The following is an 8,393-nucleotide window of genomic DNA, read 5'->3' on the forward strand; positions in this document are numbered from 1 at the left end:
CGGCAGGGATCTGTCTTGCCTTTGGCAGAAAGAAATCAATTCCAGCAACCTTCCAGCGCTCTCTTGGTCAGCTCATTAATGGGGCAGCCGTAACTGCATCCGTGAGGGAGAGCAGCACATTTTTACCTCCCTGGCCTCTAAGGATATCTACACAAGTCAAGAGAGATTATGCAGAGACTGATGAAAGTAGTGGTGGCAGAAAGCCAGACAGAGACATACACGAGGATGCACTAAAAGGTTCCAAAAGAAATCCTTACAGAGCTTGTCAAAACCAGCCTCCAGGCCGGAGACATTTCCTGCAAAGAACAATCTTGTCTCCGAGCGCCTGGGACAGACGGGTTTGCCTTGCCTTGCCATTGACAAAATGCAAAACATCCATCAAATATCACTTTCCAAAATCTCCCTGTTTTTCAGAAAAGGGCTTTTTGACCCCCGTTCCTAAAGTAAGACTGACATGACAAAACACTGGAGGAAAACCCTAAACTGAAGGAATGAGCAGCTATCAGGGAAGACTTTCCTCAGGGAAGCACACAGGGAGCCCGATGTGCAGATGGAAAACCCCTTTGGACCAACGAGGTCCTCACTCCACATCACTGGAAGTTGGTGGCTGCTCCCAGCCACTCCCAGGGGCAACCAGAGCGATGAGTGCTGGGAAGAGGAGGTTCCCTGCACCCAGACGTGTCCCCAGCAGGCTGGCAGGACAAGAGAAGGGACATGGGAGCGCACAGACAATGCTTCAGCTGCCAGCGTGTCCCACATCCCACCCAGCTGTTCCTGATAAACCATAACTCACCCTCCTAACGCTGAGAGCTTCCCCTGGCACAGAGAGATGGATGAAGGTCCCAGGTTACGAGCGGGGAAGTAGAAGCAGAGCAGTGATACCAATGACATTCCTCCAGCACCGATCCCTGCAGGAGACACCCAGCAGCCAACGCGGCTTCCCATTTTCCTGGTTGTGGGATATGTTTCCCATTAAATAGCCCCTGTTTCACATTTTAGTGATCTTATGCAGAACTCATGGAAGGCTAAGTGCCCCTGATTTAATACCAATACAGCTCTCTGGCTTTAAGGAAGAGAAAAACCAACAACCCAATCCCCGTGAGCCACTGCTTTCGAGGCCCAGGTAATACCCTCCTTTGTAGTGGTTTAAAACACAGCAGATAAAACATTTACAACTGCCAGGAGCCAGGAAAAAGGTGTCTCCAATAAAGATTTTATATACAAATAATACGCTCTCTCCCTCAGCTCCGTGGACATTATTCACAGAAAATAAATTTATTCTCTGAAAAAAATGTTTCCATGACAATCTTCCACAACAGACAGAGAGCAAAGGAACTTTATTTTATATAACTTGCCTTTTTTTAGTTCTCTTTGTTGCAATGGCTTTCCTCCCAGTGCCTCTGATCTCACATGACAAATGAGAAGCACTGTGGGTATAGCACCAAAGGTGTTGAACCCAGAGCTCAGCCGGACCAGAGCAGAGCAAACACTGACAGAAAAGGAGACTTTGGTCAGGACAGCAGCAGATTCTGTTAATTTTTCGCAGGAGTTTTCCCTGGGGGACCACGGTGACTCCTCCCAGGCCAAACTTTCCATGAGGATAAGGTCTGACCCTGCTCTCTGCTAGCACTGACTCTGAGCACAGATCAGCACACAGGTGTGGCACGGGTTCACTGAGCCAGCTCGCGGAGGGGTGCCTCTGTACTAGGTGGGCCCCAGAGTGGCTTCTCTCCTGCTCCAGAAAAGCCAGCCCAGTTCCCCTCATAGCACAACCTCCAGCCCACCAAACTGCTCTCAACACTGAGTTCATCTCCTGCAGGAGATCGGCCACCAGACAACCCCGCAGTGAAACACAGCATGAGCTGTTTTGCTGAGCCATGGGAGAGGGAGCTTTGGGTTTTCTGCTCTTCAACTCATCTGAAAATAACAGCTCAGCCAATCAGGAGCTGAAGGAACCAAAGTGGGGCAAGCAGAGCAGCACCAGCATGGCCTGAGTCCAGCCAGTTTGCTCCGGTGCACTTGTATCCCACACTGCCAGGTGAGCACCAGCACTGCAATCCACCTAATTCGTCTCCTGGCTGGTATCTCCCCAGTTATTGGCTTTGGACAGCTTTGATGCCTCTCCATAACCTTGAAGAAAAGCACAGTCAGCTGTAAACCCTCAGCTCATTTCCGTGCCACTGCTCAGACGACACAACAGCTTGGGGTCCAGGCAGACTGTCACAATTCAGTCACCACAAGGTTTGTCACGACTGCTTTCCTGCCAGGGTTGTATCCTTGTGAAGAGCAAGTGGTTCTCATTAATAACCTCCCTTTTCCCAACTGCAGGCAAACAAAACTCCTGAGGGCAGAGGGACAAAGAGCTGCATCTGCTGAAATGCAAGAAGCTGCAGCAGCATCCTGCAGGTCACTGGAGTCACAGGAGACACTGCACAATGCAGGAAGCAAGACGTGCTCTAATTGCCAAGACATTTAGAGATAACACATGCCTTTGGAAATGGGCATACAGCTCTACATACCATTAAACAAGTTAAAATTACAAAACTTGCAGGAACAAGTACACGGATCCAGATGTGAGCGTCACCTGGTGTCAATTCAACCCAAAACACTCGGCTTCCCTCCATCCTGCATCTGCCACTGAAAGGATAACAGTCTGTAGGAAAAGCAGCACATTGCTGACATGAGGCATCCTTAAAACTGCTGAACGCAAACTTGAAAGCAGATTATCTCAAGAGGATAAGGAACTGCCACATGCGCATCAATTCAGCTCATTGCAGAACAAGTTGCAAGCTACAGCTGAAAAACATTAAGGCAGTCTTTCTGAAGTCGGACTGTGCATTAATGAACAGGCTCCCCGCCTATCCAAGCTCATTCCTGCTCACATCCAGTGTGCAACACAGGAAAGAGAGAGAGGGAAGAGTGTGGCTTCATAACCAATTTTCACCTGGTTATCTTCCAGGTGAAACAGTCTGAGCAGCTGGGAGCACATCGGCAGTTTGGCTTCACTCTGCCTTCTGCTAAAAACTCTTGCAAGCTCCATAACACCTATCAGGGAACACTACACTGACACAGCAGCCTGGTCCTGCTCCCAGCCAAGTCCTCAGTGCTGCCACTGCAACCACAACACTGTTCTCCAAAACATTTCCTGGAGTGTTGCATGTTAACAGAAGTGTGTGTGGAGTGGCTTTAGCACAAATTCTGGATCTGCACACACAGACACAAACCCCTGTGAACAGAACAGTGTCAAAGCTGCGAAAGCAAACACCTAGAAGCAAGAAAATGTCAAAATCCAGGCTGCAGAAACACCCTCGTTTTGTTTCCTCGGTGCATGTAATTAAGAGTGGCACATCATCCAGGTGCAACAGTTGGCAGCTGTTTAATAAAGTGGAACAGCATCCTGGGAAAAAGCCACCCTGTGGATTGGCAGTCAGTGCTTTCCAAAATAAGCATTTTTTTTTCTTTTTTGGATAGAGATAAAATTTGAAAATATGTAGAGAAACAGGTAAAGATAAAACTACTAATTAAATGTAAGTGAGAGAGCAAATGCATCCAGGAAACTGATATGCAAGTATCACTGGGGGAAGAAAAAAACCCCACCAGATCAAATTTCAAATTAAAATCCTGCAGCTTTACCCTCTGAGCCCCTGAAAACAATGAAGGTGTCACAGTTTTACCTGCAACCTCACAATACCTGGGAGGGAGGAAAAAGGAAAAGGTTGAACGGAAAGACCTGTGAACACCGCGGCAACTCAACTTCTGTCTGCACTGAGGCAACCTGCTGACCCATTTGGTTGGCAGGATGGTTTGAAAGTGACACCACACACACCCTCAAGGCCCCCAAAACTCAGAAAGGGTAAAGACAGAGGCAAAGATCCTAGAAGTGTACATGGGCATGTACCAAATTCCCCAAGTTTTAAACCAGTGCTACTGCCTGGGAAATGCTGGATCTTGAAATACAGACAAGGATGACAGTACCCCCCAGTGTTGAATTCCCCAGCAGCGATGTCACCAGGGAGGAAACGGCCACCCGGGGCATCAACAGGGCAAGATCCTCACCTGCCAACACCCCCAAAAGCCACCAAGTCTCCATTCCCTGAAGCCTGTGGTGAAAGACATAGGGAAAGAGTGAATTTACTCACGGCAAAATTTAACTCTGTGACACAAAGAGGCATTTCCAGGTCTCTGCAGGGAGGCTGCTCTGCCCGCTCACCCACCCCTCCACCTCCGGGGGGGCTCAAATATGCCTTTTTTTTTCTCTACCTTTTTAACAAAGAAATGCATTCTGAACATGAACTCTTCTTTGAAAAGGCCACCTTTAATATTAATTGCTTTGCCTCCATAGAAAAACTGGTAAATTGTATTTTTAGCCACTGCTTCCCACTGTTGCAGAAAGCCTCTTGACTAAGTGTAACTAAAAACGTACCTTGTTCCAGCTCAACAATAGCACTAAAGAAAATGATAAACAAAGCTTTCCGTGGATGAGAAATCAAATGAGTCAATTTGCCTTGGTGACTTTTTTTTTTGTGGTGCCAAAGATTACACCAAAAAGCAGTTAAATATAATCTTGGATCAGGTTTGTTTACAGGGACTTTGGCTCGATATATTGCCAATGTGTTGTCACTCCACAATGCTGTACAGAGTTATTGGGACATTTCGCTGGGGCCTGCAGCAGATAACGGAATAGATAACACAGAGTGTGCTAACAGAGCCTCAAATCACCCCACCACGGTGATGGCAACGTACTCTCAGCTCCACAAGAATGCAAAAAGTAAGTATATTTTTATAAAAATATACCTTTTTAAAATAAAAATATCTCTCTTTATAAAGGAATGAGATATCTGCTTTCCCTGATCCCCATCACCCAGCAATTGACTTGGAACAATCCAAGAGTATGTTTTGCACAGGCTCCCAAAGTCACCCAAATACAGCTCACTCAGCAGGGCTCCAGAGCCACAATTTAAAGCTAAATTGGCTTGCTCTTCATAGAGGAGCTATGTTTCCTTAGGATTAGCAATAAAGACTGCCCGAGTCGAGCTGACAAATCAGCCTTTTGCCCCAAAATGTCAGATTACAGGCTGCGATATTTCATTCAAAAGCCATGGAAAGAATAATCCGTTCAACATTCTCCTGTGCTCAGCTAAAATGCACTTAATTGCATCAGGCCCCACCAAGGGTTTTCCAAGCCCAGAAAATAATAACATGCGTGGCACTATGGCAGCACAAACCACAAGCAGCACCACAAGAGGTGTGGGTTAAAGCCCACTGATGAAAACCTGGGTAGGGAAGGTTTAAAAATCTCACCTCAGCTCACCCTCCCGAGCTCGTAGGAGCTGCCCATCCCACACAGGTCACGCCGAGTGCACCACCCATCAGCTGCCCTGCTAAAGGAACCAGTGCCTGGCCCATGGAATGTGCCATCCCATCCCTCTTGAAGACCTTGCCAGATTCCAGTAATGTCAGGGTGAGGTAATGGCAGATTTTTGGCACCCGCTTGGCATCGCCTCGACTGTGTACAATGCCTTGTGTCAGGGCAATGGATCCAAGCCTGGCTGGGAGCTCATTAATCCACGGATTTCATTCCCAAACACACAATTTTCTGAGACAATAATGTGCATTAACTCCTCTGGAGTTGCTAAAGTCTGCTGCAAATCAAAACCTGTTTGGGCCCCCGCTACTGAAGTCTGACATTTCAGTGACCATAAGGGGCCCGGGCTCTGCCAGAACAGCTCCCAGACAGCAGGAGGAAGACTCTGCTTAGGGCAATTTCATCGAATTTAGGCAATGCCCTCGGCTCAACAGCGGCTTTACAGACAAAAATCAGATGTCAATTGGGGTTTTTTTGCTTTCAACACACAGAGGCACTAATCCCAGAATAACAGGCCTGTAAAACATCCGCTTAGAAAAATGCAGTGATCCCAGTGATCCACAGGAGACGGCCGTGTTTCCCCACTCTGCTGCACTGGACTCCCCTTGTGAGCACACGAAGTGCTCACTCCTGCAGATCAACTTTTCCTCTGCAAGTGAAAAACTGGGACACTCTACACAGCCAGCTGCTGCCTCGGGGCATGGAAGTGGGGACAGGATCGGGCCCTTAAGGAGCAACCTTCCCTTCTGGCCTCGGGAGGAGCAAGGTGGGAATGGGATCAGGAAGAGAAGTGCCTGGCGGCCAGAGAGCAGGGACTTGTTGGCAGCCAGTCATGGCAGGATGCTATGGTGGAAGTGCTTAAGAAATGGTTGATGTCCACAGCCAAGAGCAACGATCTCTCCCCACAGAGCCTCCTCCCATGACCTGCTGCCAACAAATCCCTGCTCTCTGGCCGCCAGGCACTTCTCTTCCTGATCCCATTCCCACCCTTGCCAGCCTCAGCCTCCCCGCTGACACAGCCCTGTGCTCCGAAAGGAAGGAGCTCGGGTAAGCAGATGTTTCCCTTCTCTCCCTGCTATCCCAGGCGGAGCTCCGTCGCCTGTGGTGGGCTCCATGCAGGCAGAGCTGCGAGGCACAGCCGGCTTGGGCACATCTCAGCTGCCTCTGGCTGGGGGCCACGCCAGAGCTCGGCACAGGAACGTGCCCAGGAGAGCTGAGTTTCCATCAGCTCCGACCTGGGGTGAAACCCTCACGTGGGGTCACGCCTGGGATGGAAAGCATTCACCCCTGGGGTGAGAGGAAGGAACCTCACTCAGAGAGGACCTCACCTGAAACAAATCATTAATAACTCTTATCTCCTACCCATTAATTCAAACTGCTTATGCACAAATAGCTGGAACTAAAGTGGGTTTCTGGGAAGGTGGACCTTTGATTAGTCAGTTTGAAAGTATGTGACTGATCCTTCACCCACTGCCAGCGAGAGCTTCCTCTGGTGCCACGGCACAGGATCAAGTCAGACAGAGCTCTGCGATCACCCTGTCTGTCCTCAAAGATGGACACGGCACCTTGGCAGGAAGGAAGCGTGACTTGCTGAGTTTCTGCTTGTCACTTTGTCACAGTGTGTGTTGTTCAAGACACTGAGGGAGAAAAAAACCCGAATCAAGCAGCAGACCTGGGAGCTGAGACATAGGGGTGTGTGGTGGATCTTTTTTATTTTTTTCCCCTCTTAACAGACTGAGATAAATGTAGCAAACCCAAAATGTGGAGGTGGGGAGGACGTGTGTGTGCATGTGCCTTTTATCAACTGGAGGATCATTGGATGTTTCTGTTACCAAGGAGAAGCACACGCTTGGTAACAGAGGAGAGCAACATTTATTTATTCTTTTGCATTCCTATATGATAATATCCACTAACCTTATCATTTTTCACATGATGAGATTCTCAGAGTCCTATATTAAATTTCACTCCGTGACAAATTTACTGGAATGAAAAAATAACTACCCGAGAGTGCAAGAATGCAATCATCAACAGCGGCACGTTTGCAGTGCTGCTGGAGCTGGAGGGAATTACACCGCACACAGCCCCACGGCTCCAGGGAGGCTTCACCAACAACCCAGCATCCTGCTTCGGGGAGGGAACCCTCTGCTAAGATACAAGACAGGCAGAAGTCCGATAGCTCACAGAATCCCGGAGTCATTTAGGCTGGAAAAGACCTCAGAGATCACCGAGTCCAAGCTGTGACCGATCCCACCTTGTCCCCAGCCCAGAGCACTGAGTGCCACCTCCAGTCCTTCCTTGGATGCCTCCAGGGATGGGGACTCCAAACCTCCCTGGGCAGCCCCTGCCAATGCTTAACAACCCTTTCCATGGAGAAATTCCTGCTGATGTCCAGCCTGAGCCTCCCCTGGCCCAGCCTGAGGCCGTTCCCTCTCCTCCTGTCCCTGTTCCCTGGGAGCAGAGCCCAACCTGCGCGGCTGTCCCCTCCTGCCAGGGAGTTGTGCAGAGCCACAAGGTGCCCTCTGAGCCTCCTTTTCTCAGCGATAAACAACCCCAGCTCCCCCTCACAGCACTTAGAAGTTGTGTGGATAAACAAGAGCAGCACAACTCTTTGTCGGGGGCTCTGGGGGGCTCGTCCCTGCTCGATTTACTGCCCAGCCAAGCCCCCGCTGCTCTTTATAACGCTGTGACCTGTCCTAACGGATGGGTAAGAGCCTCCACTGAAGGGCTCTGGATAAAAACCAAAAAGCAGAGACCCTGCACGGACTTTTCCAACCAGCACCTTGGGGAAGAACCATCCGGGGTGCACCTCCACCAGCAAAGACATTTGCCGTGCGTTGTACCAACAACTTGAGACGGCCGGACTGTGCCCCCTTCCCTCGGCATCTCCCATCGCCTGGTGCGCGACAAGTACCTGTGTGTACCCACGCGTGATATGTCGCGACTACACTGCACACAGCGACGGCTGCCCAGCAACACAAGCCCCACCAAAAACCCCACTTTTCTCACAAAAAAAGTAAGCAAGCAAACG

The sequence above is a fragment of the Corvus kubaryi genome, unplaced genomic scaffold (genome assembly GCF_017639235.1).
Source record: "Corvus kubaryi isolate FWS band 111438036 unplaced genomic scaffold, C.kubaryi_AGA036_p1.0 50766, whole genome shotgun sequence".
Taxonomy (NCBI): Eukaryota; Metazoa; Chordata; class Aves; order Passeriformes; family Corvidae; genus Corvus; species Corvus kubaryi.